The following is an 18649-nucleotide window of genomic DNA, read 5'->3' as shown; positions in this document are numbered from 1 at the left end:
TGAACTACAGCAAGAAATACTGGAATCAAGGGGCCCTTTCTTCTGCTACTAATAGATGAAGAGAACATGAAAACTGATGGGCTAAACCAACAGGGCAAGATTAGAATAACTAGTAGAGAGAACGGAAGATACAAAGCTTCAACTACATCTGTTTAGCAACGACTCCTACCAGATAACTTCCATGCCATAACTTTACTGAATTCAAACAAGCCAGCTGGCGAAGCGTCTCGCTTACAGGCGGCCGACGAGGACACGCGCAGAAGGAAGAGGCGAGGGAACAAGTCCTGAGCTTTGCTGCAGGCTGTCCTGCGGCTTCCCCTACCGACTCTTTCCCGTACACCACCGCAGAATGAGTTGGGTGAATTTTGTCTCAAACCCATTAAACCCTTTGGTGGTTTCAGCTTCCCGAGGATGTGTCGGCACAAGTCCTTGTCGGGGCACCGCAAACAGGGAGAGACAAAGCTCCGAGATCCAGGAAGAGGACGGCTGAGCAGACACTTCTAAAAGAGAGAAACTTCATCAGCTGAACCTCACACTTCTCCCAGCTTTGCAACAGCAAAGAACTTTGTGAACAACACAGTGGTGCTCCTAAGGAGGTCACCAGCTTGCAAGTTACAGGAGAAATAAAAACCTTTTTATTACAGAAGCACTGGCAAAAATTTACGGACAGGAACAGCAGACGAGGAAATTCTGCAATTGAGCTAACGATAGACATCAGGCCTAGGATCTGGCTACCCTGACAAAGGATGCCAACAGGACAGAGTGAGGCCTCAGCAGCACTCCCAAAAAGCCCCACAGAGAGCCACAGGCTCTGGCCCGTGCCCCACCTATGGGCCGGCCCTCCTGGCAGCAGCGCAACACCACCTCTTCAGGAGCCCAGGGACTGACCTCAGCCCCCTAAGGGCCAGGCAAGGTTGGTTCCTGTTAGCTGCCTAAAGCAGCCTCCCCAGTCCTGCTTACAGGGACCTTGGGCTGCTGCTGGGGACAGAAGGGGGAATGGAGGGCTCCACAACTCGTCACACAGACCCCGAGCACAGGGCTGTTAAGCTGACAGGGTGCCAAGGGAACAGGCTGCCACGAAGGCACAGACCCAGGCCCTGAACTACAGGGTGGGTCACCTTGCCGCAGCAACACGACCCAGCGGCTTCGCTGTGTCCGACGAATAAAAGGAGGAAGTTCCACAGGAACAGAAGGGAAAACCTTTTCACTGTGTGTGCCAGAGCCCTGGAGCAGGCTGCCCAGAGAGTTAGTGGAGTCTCTGGAGACATTCAAAACCTGCCCCAGGTGATCCTGCACTGGCACAGGGGTTGGACCGGATGCTATTTTGGGGTCCCTTCCAACCCCTAACACTCAGTGATTCTGTGATTAGCTATGCTGGTGACAGAGTCTCACTGAGTGCTCTTTAAAATGTTTTTCTTTTCTTTCAGCCTAGGAGTTTCATATTTAAATATACCTTCTGCTCTGTCTTCCCCCTTCCTTCTTCCATCTTGCGTCTAAAAACTAGGAGAGCTTGATGAGGTGTATCCTGGGCGTCCCAATGTAACACATCTCAATTGCATACATGGATTTTGTAATCTTTTGCCCCATTGCTTGCACAGGGTGGATTAAGTTCATTACTTAGAGCTTGTCAGGACAGCTGTTGAAGTGTCCTGTGCAATGCAGGAGGAGTTGAATCCCATAGGAAACCACATTACTGTGCTTTGTCAGCCTGGTTATGGTCAGAAACCTCCTTCATTTTTTTTTCTCTTAAACAGATATATCACATGAGTCCCCAGAATTAATTTGCCTCTTCTCATAATTATTTCTTTAAAACTGTCTTAGAAGTGTCACTGTCCTTCCCTCTCCCTTTCTCTAGATACTGGCCTCCTGAGCCCATGGCAGACTTGCACAGAGCTACTGCGAGCACCACTCTGCACGGCCTCTGGGGGGCTTTCAAGCACAGGCACCCCTGGAGAATCCAAACCTAACCTTGCAGCTGGCCTTAGAGCTCCTCTTTGGAAAACTGTCGCTGCCAGGGCCCACAAACCCAACATCCTCTGTCAGCAACCTGGATGTAAGAGCTGAAAAGTGTCAACAGAAATTGTACTTGGACAGCTCAGGAAGATCCTTCAATGAAAGAGCTGGCTCCTCCTGAAGGGCAAGTATGAATGGAGCTTTCAAAGTACCACACTTCAGAGCCTCCTACTTGCTAGCACTAAGACAATTGTTCATGTAGAACAACTGGCCACTCACTTCAACAAACCCCATAGAACTGGCTCCTATCAACTCTCCAGAAGACACTGCTGCACTAGCTTGGCTGCCTGACCGGCTCAGTTCAGGTGGCTTAGGATCTCACAGAGGGTACCACAAGAACTGAGGGGACTGCAGTCTTTGCAGCTTCAGCTTTCCTTCTCTGCTACTTCTTTTTTCAGATGGATTTTTTTTCAAAGGGACTGCTGGACAGCAGAACAGGATGGATGGCCAGGCCCCAAGAGCGGTGGGGAACAGAGTTAAACCCAGCCGGTGGCCGGCCGGGCACAAGTGGTGTTCCCCAGGACACCCCTTGTGAGAGAGTGAGTCCAGAGAAGGGCCACAAAGCTGGTGAGGGGTCTGGATAACAAGTCTTATGAGGAGTGGCTGAAGGAACTGGGACTGTTTAATCTGCAGAAGAGGAAGCTAAGGGAATTATGGTGTGGTCTGGCTTCAGCTCTCAACTAGTTCCACGTTGAACAAGGACAGCTTGTACTCACAGAAGGCACTGGCTGCTTGGGCTCAAGGTTCCTGTAGAGCTCAGGTCTCTGAGACTTCTGAACAGCTGTGCTTAGCCCAAAATCAGACAGTTTCACATCACCCTGGGAAAAAAAAAATCCAAGAAAAGAATTCAGAAAGATTGTGCTTGAGCAAAAGAAAAGGTTTAACCGCTGCACAGCCTCCTGAGCCCATGGCAGGCTTGCAGAGCTACTGTGAGCACCACTCTGCGCGGCCTCTGGGGGGTTTCAAGCACAGGCACTCCAGGAGACTGCAGGCACTCCATAGAGACTCCAAAACCTCACTGAGAACCCCCCAACTCCTTCAGGACCCCCACAGATTCCCCAACTTAGATGCCCACAAAACCCCTTTGGAGGCACCCAAACCCCCCATCTGATACGCCCAGCTCCGTTTTAGGTACCCCCAGACGCTTCTAATGTCCCCAGACCCGCTGGTGGACCAGCCCAGAACCCCCTGACACTATCCCAGACCCTTTCAGGGGGCTCCACACCCCTTCTAGATGCCCACAAAACCCCTTCACACGCCAAAAGAAACCTTTACCTGCCTCCAAACCCCATTTGGGGCCCACTCAGACCCCTTAGCAGCGGGTGGCAGCAACCAAGTCTGTTGCTCTCACCAATTAAACCCTTTGGTGCTCTCAGCTCTCTGACCCTGTGTCAGTGCAAGTCCTTGTCAGCCGGTACCTTTGTCCTGATCCAGGCGGAGAGAGAACTGCCAGGAACACAGCTTCGCCACTCCGCTTGCGGCACGCCTGCTGCCGAGGGCAGCCTCCTCCGCAGCCTGCCCGAGAGGAACACGGCCCCCGGGGCCGGGGGACAAACAAAAGCCTTCCACAAAGGAAACAAGGGAAGTCTCTTGGCCACTCTTCACGTGCCGAGTGCGATTGTCATGTGGAACACACCGCGGCATCTGGAATGAGTTTAAGCCCAGGTCTATGGCAGCACAGAGGTTCCTGGAATATCCCGGTACATCGATCCACAGGAGGTTGTCTTTCGGTCCCCAGTCTGATGCTTTGCAGCACAGCCATCACACCATTTCTCTCGAGTGCTTTGAACTGACAATTCATACAGGAGAATAAAACCAAACAGGAGTAAGCAGGTTGGAAAAGAACTTTGATCATCACCGGGCCCAGCAAGAGGACACAGTCTCAGGCTGCACCAGGGGAGGTTTAGGCTAGAGGTTAGGAAGAGGTTCTGCACAGAGAGAGTGATGGCCCATTGGAATGGGCTGCCCAGGGAGGTGGTGGAGTCACCATCTTTGGAGGTGTTCAGGAGGAGACTGGATAGGGTGCTTGGTTGCATGGTTTAGTTGATTAGGTGGTGTTGGATGATAGGTTGGACACGATGATCTTGAAGGTCTCTTCCAACTCGGTCTGGTCTATTCTTTTCTATTCCATTCCATTCCATACCATTCCATTCCAACACCATCTAATCAACTAAACCATGGCACTGAGTGCCTCATCCAGTCTCTTTCTAAACACTTCCAGTGATGGTGACTCCCTGGGCACCACCTCACTGAGCAGCACATTCCAAAGGCCAATCTCTCTTTCAACCTGCTCTATTCTATTCTATGAAGACCTTCTTCCTAACATCCAGCCTAAACCTCCCCTGGCACAGCTTGAGACTGTGTCCTCTTGCTCTGGTGCTGCTTGCCTGGGAGAAGAGACCAACCCCCACCTGGCTACAACCAGAACTGAGGGGACTGCAATCTTTGCAGCTTCAGCTTTCCTTCTCTGCTACTTCCTTTTTCAGATGGATTTTTTTTCAAAGGGACTGCTGGACAGCAGAACAGGATGGACGGCCGGGCCCCAAGAGCGGTGGGGAACAGAGTTAAACCCAGCCGGTGGACGGCCGGGCACAAGTGGTGTTCCCCAGGACACCCCTTGTGAGAGAGTGAGTCCAGAGAACGGCCACAAAGCTGGTGAGGGGTCTGGATAACAAGCCTTATGAGGAGTGGCTGAAGGAACTGGGACTGTTTAATCTGCAGAAGAGGAAGCTGAGGGAATTATGGTGTGGTCTGGCTTCAGCTCTCAACTACTTCCACGTTGAGCAAGGACAGCTTGTACTCACAGAAGGCACTGGCTGCTTGGGTTCAAGGTTCCTGCAGAGCTCAGGCTATCTCTCTTCATTAGTGAGGTCGTCCTGTCACCTAGGCAGAGAGAAGAAAATGCAGCTATGAAATTAGACCACTGGAATCGTGAGACTCGTTCTGTGTGCGACTCCAGGAGAATCCAAACCTAACCTTGGAGCTGCCCTGAAGAGCTCCTCTTTGGAAAAGTCTCGCTGCCGGGCCCCACAAACCCCACACCCTCTGTCAGCAAACCGGATGTACGAGCTGAAGAGTGTCGACAGAAACTGTACGTGGACAGCTCAGGAAGATCCTGCCAGTCCCAGCACACCAGACCTGGAATGATCAAAGAAAGTCCGTTAACATCTGTCTGTGTGTCGGCTCATAGCTTGAGGAGAACCCCCGAACTCCTTCAGGACCCCCCCAGATTCCCCAACTTAGATGCCCACAAAACCCCTTTGGAGGCACCCAAACCCCCCATCTGATACGCCCAGCTCCGTTTTAGGTACCCCCAGACGCTTCTAATGTCCCCAGACCCGCTGGTGGACCAGCCCAGAACCCCCTGACACTATCCCAGACCCTTTCAGGGGGCTCCACACCCCTTCTAGATGCCCACAAAACCCCTTCATATGCCAAAAGAAACCTTTATCTGCCTCCAAACCCCATTTGGGGGCCACTCAGACCCCTTAGCAGCGGGTGGCAGCAACCAAGTCTGTTGCTCTCACCAATGAAACCAGGATGTTAGGAAGAAGGTCTTCATAGAATAGAATAGAGCAGGTTGAAAGAGAGATTGGCCTTTGGAATGTGCTGCCCAGGGAGGTGGTGGAGTCACCATCACTGGAAGTGTTTAGAAAGAGACTGGATGAGGCACTCAGTGCCATGGTTTAGTTGATTGGAATGGGATGGAATGGACCAGGTTGGAAGAGACCTTCAAGATCATCGTGTCCAAGCTATCATCCAACACCACCTAATCAACTAAACCATGCAACCAAGCACCCTATCCAGTCTCCTCCTGAACACCTCCAAAGATGGTGACTCCACCACCTCCCTGGGCAGCCCATTCCAATGGGCAATCACTCTCTCTGTGCAGAACCTCTTCCTAACCTCTAGCCTAAACCTCCCCTGGCACAGCTTGAGACTGTGTCCTCTTGTTCTGGTGCTGCTTGCCTGGAAGAAGAGACCAACCCCCACCTGGCTACAACCTCCCTTCAGGGAGTCGTAGAAAGCAAGAAGGTCTCCCCTGAGCCTCCTCTTCTCCAGGCTAAGCAACCCCAGCTCCCTCAGCCTCTCCTCACAGGCCTGTGCTCCAAACCCCTCCCCAGCTTTGTTGCCCTTCTCCGGACACCTTCCAGCAACTCAACGTCTTGCTTAAACGGAGGGGCCCAGAACTGGACACGGGACTCAAGGTGTGCCCTAACCAGTGCCAAGTGCAGGGGCAGAATGACCTCCCTGCTCCTGCTGGCCACTCTGATCCTGATATTGGCCAGGTTGCCAGTGGCCTTCTTGGCCACCCGTGCACGCTGCTGGTCACGACCAGAAGACAGGGATCGGAAGAGTCTTTGGCCAAGCTGTAAGCCTCTTCCTAACATCCAGCCTAAACCTCCCCTGGCACAGCTTGAGACTGTGTCCTCTTGTTCTGGTGCTGCTTGCCTGGGAGAAGAGACCAACCCCCACCCGGCTACAACCAGAACTGAGGGGACTGCAATCTTCGCAGCTTCAGCTTTCCTTCTCTGCTACTTCTTTTTTCAGATGGATTTTTTTTCCATAGCGACCACCGGGACGCTGCCCCCCTGGCGCGAGCAGAGCCGGGCTAGGGCGCAGGCGCCGGATCCATAGCGACCACCGGGACGCTGCCCCTCTGGCGCCAGCAGAGCCGGGCTAGGGCGCAGGCGCCGGATCCATAGCGACACTCGAGTCAAGCTCTCCGCTCTTCCCTTAAGAATTTTCGAGCATTCGGCGCAGTTAGGCTGCAGAAATTAGCTCCCACGGGGCGGCACACGCCGCGGCACGGCTGCACTGCGGCCATTACACACAGGGTTGAGCACTGAGCTCCCACGGGGCGACACACGCCGCGGTACGGCTGCACTGCCGGCCATTACACACCGGGTGGCAGCATTGAGCTCCCCCGGGGCGGCACACGCCGCGGCACGGCTGCACTGCCCGCCATTACACACAGGGTGGCAGCATTGAGCTCCCACGGGGCCTCTGGGTACGGTTGAGGCAGCAGCCGCCACCCCCGCAGAGCCCCACCGGCCAAGCCCGGACACGCCCCCCCCCCCCCCCCAAAAGCCCCGCGCTGCCCCGCCGGTGGCCACCCCCCCAAGCCCCGCGCACCTCCAGCGGCTGCTATAGAGAAACCCCACAAAGCAGCAGAGACTGGCACTGACCTGGGACACAGCAGAAGAGCTGCAACCTCTACGAGCCACAACCCTGAAAGCATCTGGCGCCATGTTGTTGACGGCGGTGCCATGCTGGGGGGTGGGGTTCAGGCTGGGGGGCGGTGACACGCTGGAGGGGGGCGGTGACACGCTGGGGGGGGGCGGTGACACGCTGGGGGGGGCGGTGACACGCTGGGGGGGCGGTGACACGCTGGGGGGGGCGGTGACACGCTGGGGGGGGCGGTGACACGCTGGGGGGGCGGTGCCACGCTGGGGAGGCGGTGCCACGCTGAGGAGGCGGTGACACGCTGGAGGGGGGCGGTGACACGCTGGGGGGGGCGGTGACACGCTGGGGGAGGCGGTGACACGCTGGGGGAGGCGGTGACACGCTGGAGGGGGGCGGTGACACGCTGAGGGGGGCGGTGACACGCTGAGGGGGGCGGTGACACGCTGGAGGGGGGCGGTGACACGCTGGAGGGGGGCGGTGACACGCTGGAGGGGGGCGGTGACACGCTGGAGGGGGGCGGTGACACGCTGGGGGGGGCGGTGACACGCTGGGGGGGGCGGTGACACGCTGGGGGGGGCGGTGACACGCTGGGGGGGGCGGTGACACGCTGGGGGGGGCGGTGACACGCTGGGGGGGGCGGTGACACGCTGGGGGGGGGCGGTGACACGCTGGGGGGGGCGGTGACACGCTGGGGGGGGGCGGTGACACGCTGGGGGGGGCGGTGACACGCTGGGGGGGGCGGTGACACGCTGGGGGGGGGCGGTGACACGCTGGGGGGGGGCGGTGACACGCTGGGGGGGCGGTGACACGCTGGGGAGGCGGTGACACGCTGGAGGGGGGCGGTGACACGCTGAGGGGGCGGTGACACGCTGGGGGGGCGGTGACACGCTGGAGGGGGGCGGTGACACGCTGGGGGGGGCGGTGCCACGCTGGGGAGGCGGTGACACGCTGGAGGGGGGCGGTGACACGCTGAGGGGGCGGTGCCACGCTGAGGGGGCGGTGCCTGCGTTGTCACCTCACTCTCAGCTTTCCATTGGGTTTTATTCCCCTCCAAGACAACACGTTGAGTTCAGAGCAGCTGAGGAGCCCTGGGGAACACCTGTACAGAAATGTTCCTCCAAGAGCTGTCAGAAAAACGTTCGTTCCGCCAGCAGGCAGCTCTGGCTTCAGAGCAAAAGCCTTCTGTGATCATTCTGTTTAGCTCAGCACCAGCTGCAGCCGTCGGTATTACCAAACTACACAGTAATGGCCTCCTCCCGGTGCCCTCCCGGTCCCAACAGTTTCCCCCCACCAAAGGACTGGCAGAGAACTGGAAGCGACTGGGAAGCAGATCCGGGCTAGGGCGCAGGCGCCGGATCCATAGCGACGCTCGAGTCAAGCTCTCCGCTCTCCCCCTAAGAATTTTCGAGCATTCAGCGCAGTTAGGCTGCAGAAATCAGCTCCCCCGGGGCGGCACACGCCACGGCACGGCTGCACTGCCGGCCGTTACACACCGGGTGGCAGCACTGAGCACCTTCCTGGGCGTGGGCAGCAGCCGGGCCCCCACGTGGGTTTTATTTTCCAATGCTAAAAGCCTTTTAGAAGCAGAGAGGGCAGACAGGGGTCGTTTCCAAAGCTTTCTTACGCACCAGTCACTCCAAGCCCTCCCTCTCCAGCTGCAAACCAGAGGTTTGCCTCCGCCTCGCCTCACCCCAGTACTTACACTTTTAAAGATAGTGTGGTCCCCTCGGAGAATTTTCAGCACTTTAGGGGGGGGCCCCCAGCCCTCGCTCACCTGCTCCTCTGCTGCAGCAGCCCCCTGCCCCACGTGGCAGAACCAGCCCACCCACAATCCCCCCACTCCCTTTGATTCACCCCCAAAAAGGCACAAAATAAAGCAAACTGCCCAGCCAGCACCTCCTGCCTTTCACAGCAAGGACTGAACATTGCAGCTTTGGCCAAGACTATCAGCCCAAAGGAAGGCCTGGCCCCTGAGGAACTAAATGCAAGTGAACTATCTGACACCACCACAGTCCTGTGAATGTTGCAAAGCAGTAGTGCATGCAGTATAATAATTCGAAAGTTAAGGGCTGCTCAAGCTTTACACAAAGTATCCTATTCAGTTTTGGGTTCCACTTAACACAAAGTAAAAGTATAAAAGGTCAGAGGGAAAGCCAACGCTACCTCTGAACTACAGCAAGAAATACTGGAATCAAGGGGCCCTTTCTTCTGCTACTAATAGATGAAGAGAACATGAAAACTGATGGGCTAAACCAACAGGGCAAGATTAGAATAACTAGTAGAGAGAACGGAAGATACAAAGCTTCAACTACATCTGTTTAGCAACGACTCCTACCAGATAACTTCCATGCCATAACTTTACTGAATTCAAACAAGCCAGCTGGCGAAGCGTCTCGCTTACAGGCGGCCGACGAGGACACGCGCAGAAGGAAGAGGCGAGGGAACAAGTCCTGAGCTTTGCTGCAGGCTGTCCTGCAGCTTCCCCTACCGACTCTTTCCCGTACACCACCGCAGAATGAGTTGGGTGAATTTTGTCTCAAACCCATTAAACCCTTTGGTGGTTTCAGCTTCCCGAGGATGTGTCGGCACAAGTCCTTGTCGGGGCACCGCAAACAGGGAGAGACAAAGCTCCGAGATCCAGGAAGAGGACGGCTGAGCAGACACTTCTAAAAGAGAGAAACTTCATCAGCTGAACCTCACACTTCTCCCAGCTTTGCAACAGCAAAGAACTTTGTGAACAACACAGTGGTGCTCCTAAGGAGGTCACCAGCTTGCAAGTTACAGGAGAAATAAAAACCTTTTTATTACAGAAGCACTGGCAAAAATTTACGGACAGGAACAGCAGACGAGGAAATTCTGCAATTGAGCTAACGATAGACATCAGGCCTAGGATCTGGCTACCCTGACAAAGGATGCCAACAGGACAGAGTGAGGCCTCAGCAGCACTCCCAAAAAGCCCCACAGAGAGCCACAGGCTCTGGCCCGTGCCCCACCTACGGGCCGGCCCTCCTGGCAGCAGCGCAACACCACCTCTTCAGGAGCCCAGGGACTGACCTCAGCCCCCTAAGGGCCAGGCAAGGTTGGTTCCTGTTAGCTGCCTAAAGCAGCCTCCCCAGTCCTGCTTACAGGGACCTTGGGCTGCTGCTGGGGACAGAAGGGGGAATGGAGGGCTCCACAACTCGTCACACAGACCCCGAGCACAGGGCTGTTAAGCTGACAGGGTGCCAAGGGAACAGGCTGCCACGAAGGCACAGACCCAGGCCCTGAACTACAGGGTGGGTCACCTTGCCGCAGCAACACGACCCAGCGGCTTCGCTGTGTCCGACGAATAAAAGGAGGAAGTTCCACAGGAACAGAAGGGAAAACCTTTTCACTGTGTGTGCCAGAGCCCTGGAGCAGGCTGCCCAGAGAGTTAGTGGAGTCTCTGGAGACATTCAAAACCTGCCCCAGGTGATCCTGCACTGGCACAGGGGTTGGACCGGATGCTATTTTGGGGTCCCTTCCAACCCCTAACACTCAGTGATTCTGTGATTAGCTATGCTGGTGACAGAGTCTCACTGAGTGCTCTTTAAAATGTTTTTCTTTTCTTTCAGCCTAGGAGTTTCATATTTAAATATACCTTCTGCTCTGTCTTCCCCCTTCCTTCTTCCATCTTGCGTCTAAAAACTAGGAGAGCTTGATGAGGTGTATCCTGGGCGTCCCAATGTAACACATCTCAATTGCATACATGGATTTTGTAATCTTTTGCCCCATTGCTTGCACAGGGTGGATTAAGTTCATTACTTAGAGCTTGTCAGGACAGCTGTTGAAGTGTCCTGTGCAATGCAGGAGGAGTTGAATCCCATAGGAAACCACATTACTGTGCTTTGTCAGCCTGGTTATGGTCAGAAACCTCCTTCATTTTTTTTTCTCTTAAACAGATATATCACATGAGTCCCCAGAATTAATTTGCCTCTTCTCATAATTATTTCTTTAAAACTGTCTTAGAAGTGTCACTGTCCTTCCCTCTCCCTTTCTCTAGATACTGGCCTCCTGAGCCCATGGCAGACTTGCACAGAGCTACTGCGAGCACCACTCTGCACGGCCTCTGGGGGGCTTTCAAGCACAGGCACCCCTGGAGAATCCAAACCTAACCTTGCAGCTGGCCTTAGAGCTCCTCTTTGGAAAACTGTCGCTGCCAGGGCCCACAAACCCAACATCCTCTGTCAGCAACCTGGATGTAAGAGCTGAAAAGTGTCAACAGAAATTGTACTTGGGCAGCTCAGGAAGATCCTTCAATGAAAGAGCTGGCTCCTCCTGAAGGGCAAGTATGAATGGAGCTTTCAAAGTACCACACTTCAGAGCCTCCTACTTGCTAGCACTAAGACAATTGTTCATGTAGAACAACTGGCCACTCACTTCAACAAACCCCATAGAACTGGCTCCTATCAACTCTCCAGAAGACACTGCTGCACTAGCTTGGCTGCCTGACCGGCTCAGTTCAGGTGGCTTAGGATCTCACAGAGGGTACCACAAGAACTGAGGGGACTGCAGTCTTTGCAGCTTCAGCTTTCCTTCTCTGCTACTTCTTTTTTCAGATGGATTTTTTTTCAAAGGGACTGCTGGACAGCAGAACAGGATGGATGGCCAGGCCCCAAGAGCGGTGGGGAACAGAGTTAAACCCAGCCGGTGGCCGGCCGGGCACAAGTGGTGTTCCCCAGGACACCCCTTGTGAGAGAGTGAGTCCAGAGAAGGGCCACAAAGCTGGTGAGGGGTCTGGATAACAAGTCTTATGAGGAGTGGCTGAAGGAACTGGGACTGTTTAATCTGCAAAAGAGGAAGCTAAGGGAATTATGGTGTGGTCTGGCTTCAGCTCTCAACTAGTTCCACGTTGAACAAGGACAGCTTGTACTCACAGAAGGCACTGGCTGCTTGGGCTCAAGGTTCCTGTAGAGCTCAGGTCTCTGAGACTTCTGAACAGCTGTGCTTAGCCCAAAATCAGACAGTTTCACATCACCCTGGGAAAAAAAAAATCCAAGAAAAGAATTCAGAAAGATTGTGCTTGAGCAAAAGAAAAGGTTTAACCGCTGCACAGCCTCCTGAGCCCATGGCAGGCTTGCAGAGCTACTGTGAGCACCACTCTGCGCGGCCTCTGGGGGGTTTCAAGCACAGGCACTCCAGGAGACTGCAGGCACTCCATAGAGACTCCAAAACCTCACTGAGAACCCCCCAACTCCTTCAGGACCCCCACAGATTCCCCAACTTAGATGCCCACAAAACCCCTTTGGAGGCACCCAAACCCCCCATCTGATACGCCCAGCTCCGTTTTAGGTACCCCCAGACGCTTCTAATGTCCCCAGACCCGCTGGTGGACCAGCCCAGAACCCCCTGACACTATCCCAGACCCTTTCAGGGGGCTCCACACCCCTTCTAGATGCCCACAAAACCCCTTCACACGCCAAAAGAAACCTTTACCTGCCTCCAAACCCCATTTGGGGCCCACTCAGACCCCTTAGCAGCGGGTGGCAGCAACCAAGTCTGTTGCTCTCACCAATTAAACCCTTTGGTGCTCTCAGCTCTCTGACCCTGTGTCAGTGCAAGTCCTTGTCAGCCGGTACCTTTGTCCTGATCCAGGCGGAGAGAGAACTGCCAGGAACACAGCTTCGCCACTCCGCTTGCGGCACGCCTGCTGCCGAGGGCAGCCTCCTCCGCAGCCTGCCCGAGAGGAACACGGCCCCCGGGGCCGGGGGACAAACAAAAGCCTTCCACAAAGGAAACAAGGGAAGTCTCTTGGCCACTCTTCACGTGCCGAGTGCGATTGTCATGTGGAACACACCGCGGCATCTGGAATGAGTTTAAGCCCAGGTCTATGGCAGCACAGAGGTTCCTGGAATATCCCGGTACATCGATCCACAGGAGGTTGTCTTTCGGTCCCCAGTCTGATGCTTTGCAGCACAGCCATCACATCATTTCTCTCGAGTGCTTTGAACTGACAATTCATACAGGAGAATAAAACCAAACAGGAGTAAGCAGGTTGGAAAAGAACTTTGATCATCACCGGGCCCAGCAAGAGGACACAGTCTCAGGCTGCACCAGGGGAGGTTTAGGCTAGAGGTTAGGAAGAGGTTCTGCACAGAGAGAGTGATGGCCCATTGGAATGGGCTGCCCAGGGAGGTGGTGGAGTCACCATCTTTGGAGGTGTTCAGGAGGAGACTGGATAGGGTGCTTGGTTGCATGGTTTAGTTGATTAGGTGGTGTTGGATGATAGGTTGGACACGATGATCTTGAAGGTCTCTTCCAACTCGGTCTGGTCTATTCTTTTCTATTCCATTCCATTCCATACCATTCCATTCCAACACCATCTAATCAACTAAACCATGGCACTGAGTGCCTCATCCAGTCTCTTTCTAAACACTTCCAGTGATGGTGACTCCCTGGGCACCACCTCACTGAGCAGCACATTCCAAAGGCCAATCTCTCTTTCAACCTGCTCTATTCTATTCTATGAAGACCTTCTTCCTAACATCCAGCCTAAACCTCCCCTGGCACAGCTTGAGACTGTGTCCTCTTGCTCTGGTGCTGCTTGCCTGGGAGAAGAGACCAACCCCCACCTGGCTACAACCAGAACTGAGGGGACTGCAATCTTTGCAGCTTCAGCTTTCCTTCTCTGCTACTTCCTTTTTCAGATGGATTTTTTTTCAAAGGGACTGCTGGACAGCAGAACAGGATGGACGGCCGGGCCCCAAGAGCGGTGGGGAACAGAGTTAAACCCAGCCGGTGGCCGGCCGGGCACAAGTGGTGTTCCCCAGGACACCCCTTGTGAGAGAGTGAGTCCAGAGAACGGCCACAAAGCTGGTGAGGGGTCTGGATAACAAGCCTTATGAGGAGTGGCTGAAGGAACTGGGACTGTTTAATCTGCAGAAGAGGAAGCTGAGGGAATTATGGTGTGGTCTGGCTTCAGCTCTCAACTACTTCCACGTTGAGCAAGGACAGCTTGTACTCACAGAAGGCACTGGCTGCTTGGGTTCAAGGTTCCTGCAGAGCTCAGGCTATCTCTCTTGATTAGTGAGGTCGTCCTGTCACCTAGGCAGAGAGAAGAAAATGCAGCTATGAAATTAGACCACTGGAATCGTGAGACTCGTTCTGTGTGCGACTCCAGGAGAATCCAAACCTAACCTTGGAGCTGCCCTGAAGAGCTCCTCTTTGGAAAAGTCTCGCTGCCGGGCCCCACAAACCCCACACCCTCTGTCAGCAAACCGGATGTACGAGCTGAAGAGTGTCGACAGAAACTGTACGTGGACAGCTCAGGAAGATCCTGCCAGTCCCAGCACACCAGACCTGGAATGATCAAAGAAAGTCCGTTAACATCTGTCTGTGTGTCGGCTCATAGCTTGAGGAGAACCCCCGAACTCCTTCAGGACCCCCCCCAGATTCCCCAACTTAGATGCCCACAAAACCCCTTTGGAGGCACCCAAACCCCCCATCTGATACGCCCAGCTCCGTTTTAGGTACCCCCAGACGCTTCTAATGTCCCCAGACCCGCTGGTGGACCAGCCCAGAACCCCCTGACACTATCCCAGACCCTTTCAGGGGGCTCCACACCCCTTCTAGATGCCCACAAAACCCCTTCATATGCCAAAAGAAACCTTTATCTGCCTCCAAACCCCATTTGGGGGCCACTCAGACCCCTTAGCAGCGGGTGGCAGCAACCAAGTCTGTTGCTCTCACCAATGAAACCAGGATGTTAGGAAGAAGGTCTTCATAGAATAGAATAGAGCAGGTTGAAAGAGAGATTGGCCTTTGGAATGTGCTGCCCAGGGAGGTGGTGGAGTCACCATCACTGGAAGTGTTTAGAAAGAGACTGGATGAGGCACTCAGTGCCATGGTTTAGTTGATTGGAATGGGATGGAATGGACCAGGTTGGAAGAGACCTTCAAGATCATCGTGTCCAAGCTATCATCCAACACCACCTAATCAACTAAACCATGCAACCAAGCACCCTATCCAGTCTCCTCCTGAACACCTCCAAAGATGGTGACTCCACCACCTCCCTGGGCAGCCCATTCCAATGGGCAATCACTCTCTCTGTGCAGAACCTCTTCCTAACCTCTAGCCTAAACCTCCCCTGGCACAGCTTGAGACTGTGTCCTCTTGTTCTGGTGCTGCTTGCCTGGAAGAAGAGACCAACCCCCACCTGGCTACAACCTCCCTTCAGGGAGTCGTAGAAAGCAAGAAGGTCTCCCCTGAGCCTCCTCTTCTCCAGGCTAAGCAACCCCAGCTCCCTCAGCCTCTCCTCACAGGCCTGTGCTCCAAACCCCTCCCCAGCTTTGTTGCCCTTCTCCGGACACCTTCCAGCAACTCAACGTCTTGCTTAAACGGAGGGGCCCAGAACTGGACACGGGACTCAAGGTGTGCCCTAACCAGTGCCAAGTGCAGGGGCAGAATGACCTCCCTGCTCCTGCTGGCCACTCTGATCCTGATATTGGCCAGGTTGCCAGTGGCCTTCTTGGCCACCCGTGCACGCTGCTGGTCACGACCAGAAGACAGGGATCGGAAGAGTCTTTGGCCAAGCTGTAAGCCTCTTCCTAACATCCAGCCTAAACCTCCCCTGGCACAGCTTGAGACTGTGTCCTCTTGTTCTGGTGCTGCTTGCCTGGGAGAAGAGACCAACCCCCACCCGGCTACAACCAGAACTGAGGGGACTGCAATCTTCGCAGCTTCAGCTTTCCTTCTCTGCTACTTCTTTTTTCAGATGGATTTTTTTTCCATAGCGACCACCGGGACGCTGCCCCCCTGGCGCGAGCAGAGCCGGGCTAGGGCGCAGGCGCCGGATCCATAGCGACCACCGGGACGCTGCCCCTCTGGCGCCAGCAGAGCCGGGCTAGGGCGCAGGCGCCGGATCCATAGCGACACTCGAGTCAAGCTCTCCGCTCTTCCCTTAAGAATTTTCGAGCATTCGGCGCAGTTAGGCTGCAGAAATTAGCTCCCACGGGGCGGCACACGCCGCGGCACGGCTGCACTGCGGCCATTACACACAGGGTTGAGCACTGAGCTCCCACGGGGCGACACACGCCGCGGTACGGCTGCACTGCCGGCCATTACACACCGGGTGGCAGCATTGAGCTCCCCCGGGGCGGCACACGCCGCGGCACGGCTGCACTGCCCGCCATTACACACAGGGTGGCAGCATTGAGCTCCCACGGGGCCTCTGGGTACGGTTGAGGCAGCAGCCGCCACCCCCGCAGAGCCCCACCGGCCAAGCCCGGACACGCCCCCCCCCCCCCCCCCAAAAGCCCCGCGCTGCCCCGCCGGTGGCCACCCCCCCAAGCCCCGCGCACCTCCAGCGGCTGCTATAGAGAAACCCCACAAAGCAGCAGAGACTGGCACTGACCTGGGACACAGCAGAAGAGCTGCAACCTCTACGAGCCACAACCCTGAAAGCATCTGGCGCCATGTTGTTGACGGCGGTGCCATGCTGGGGGGTGGGGTTCAGGCTGGGGGGCGGTGACACGCTGGAGGGGGGCGGTGACACGCTGGGGGGGGCGGTGACACGCTGGGGGGGGCGGTGACACGCTGGGGGGGGCGGTGACACGCTGGGGGGGCGGTGACACGCTGGGGGGGGCGGTGACACGCTGGGGGGGCGGTGACACGCTGGGGGGGCGGTGACACGCTGGGGAGGCGGTGCCACGCTGAGGAGGCGGTGACACGCTGGAGGGGGGCGGTGACACGCTGGGGGGGGCGGTGACACGCTGGGGGAGGCGGTGACACGCTGGAGGGGGGCGGTGACACGCTGAGGGGGGCGGTGACACGCTGGAGGGGGGCGGTGACACGCTGGAGGGGGGGCGGTGACACGCTGGAGGGGGGCGGTGACACGCTGGAGGGGGGCGGTGACACGCTGGAGGGGGGCGGTGACACGCTGGGGGGGGCGGTGACACGCTGGGGGGGGCGGTGACACGCTGGGGGGGGCGGTGACACGCTGGGGGGGGCGGTGACACGCTGGGGGGGGCGGTGACACGCTGGGGGGGGCGGTGACACGCTGGGGGGGGCGGTGACACGCTGGGGGGGGCGGTGACACGCTGGGGGGGGCGGTGACACGCTGGGGGGGCGGTGACACGCTGGGGGGGGCGGTGACACGCTGGGGGGGCGGTGACACGCTGGGGGGGGCGGTGACACGCTGGGGGGGGCGGTGACACGCTGGGGGGGCGGTGCCACGCTGGGGAGGCGGTGACACGCTGGAGGGGGGCGGTGACACGCTGAGGGGGCGGTGACACGCTGGGGGGGCGGTGACACGCTGGAGGGGGGCGGTGACACGCTGGGGGGGCGGTGCCACGCTGGGGAGGCGGTGACACGCTGGAGGGGGGCGGTGCCACGCTGAGGGGGCGGTGCCACGCTGAGGGGGCGGTGCCTGCGTTGTCACCTCACTCTCAGCTTTCCATTGGGTTTTATTCCCCTCCAAGACAACACGTTGAGTTCAGAGCAGCTGAGGAGCCCTGGGGAACACCTGTACAGAAATGTTCCTCCAAGAGCTGTCAGAAAAACGTTCGTTCCGCCAGCAGGCAGCTCTGGCTTCAGAGCAAAAGCCTTCTGTGATCATTCTGTTTAGCTCAGCACCAGCTGCAGCCGTCGGTATTACCAAACTACACAGTAATGGCCTCCTCCCGGTGCCCTCCCGGTCCCAACAGTTTCCCCCCACCAAAGGACTGGCAGAGAACTGGAAGCGACTGGGAAGCAGATCCGGGCTAGGGCGCAGGCGCCGGATCCATAGCGACGCTCGAGTCAAGCTCTCCGCTCTCCCCCTAAGAATTTTCGAGCATTCAGCGCAGTTAGGCTGCAGAAATCAGCTCCCCCGGGGCGGCACACGCCACGGCACGGCTGCACTGCCGGCCGTTACACACCGGGTGGCAGCACTGAGCACCTTCCTGGGCGTGGGCAGCAGCCGGGCCCCCACGTGGGTTTTATTTTCCAATGCTAAAAGCCTTTTAGAAGCAGAGAGGGCAGACAGGGGTCGTTTCCAAAGCTTTCTTACGCACCAGTCACTCCAAGCCCTCCCTCTCCAGCTGCAAACCAGAGGTTTGCCTCCGCCTCGCCTCACCCCAGTACTTACACTTTTAAAGATAGTGTGGTCCCCTCGGAGAATTTTCAGCACTTTAGGGGGGGGCCCCCAGCCCTCGCTCACCTGCTCCTCTGCTGCAGCAGCCCCCTGCCCCACGTGGCAGAACCAGCCCACCCACAATCCCCCCACTCCCTTTGATTCACCCCCAAAAAGGCACAAAATAAAGCAAACTGCCCAGCCAGCACCTCCTGCCTTTCACAGCAAGGACTGAACATTGCAGCTTTGGCCAAGACTATCAGCCCAAAGGAAGGCCTGGCCCCTGAGGAACTAAATGCAAGTGAACTATCTGACACCACCACAGTCCTGTGAATGTTGCAAAGCAGTAGTGCATGCAGTATAATAATTCGAAAGTTAAGG

At 56.5% G+C, this 18649-nt stretch overlaps 1 long non-coding RNA gene across 1 annotated transcript; it reads right to left on the bottom strand.

Moving 5' to 3' along the window:
* Positions 1–9039: 9039 nt before the first annotated feature.
* LOC137459608 (uncharacterized) lies at positions 9040–14548 on the bottom strand. Its single transcript, XR_010992420.1, has 5 exons — positions 14356–14548; positions 14184–14262; positions 12798–13168; positions 12096–12197; positions 9040–9866 (listed from the first exon to the last, which is right to left on the bottom strand). It is a non-coding gene; the product is annotated as an uncharacterized lncRNA (long non-coding RNA).
* Positions 14549–18649: the final 4101 nt, after the last annotated feature.

Source organism: Melanerpes formicivorus, unplaced genomic scaffold (genome assembly GCF_026170545.1).
Source record: "Melanerpes formicivorus ecotype bairdi unplaced genomic scaffold, bMelFor1.0.p_v2 SCAF_381, whole genome shotgun sequence".
Classification (NCBI taxonomy): Eukaryota; Metazoa; Chordata; class Aves; order Piciformes; family Picidae; genus Melanerpes; species Melanerpes formicivorus.
The sequence above is the reverse complement of the archived record's forward strand: the minus strand, read 5'-3'. Positions and strand labels throughout refer to the sequence as shown.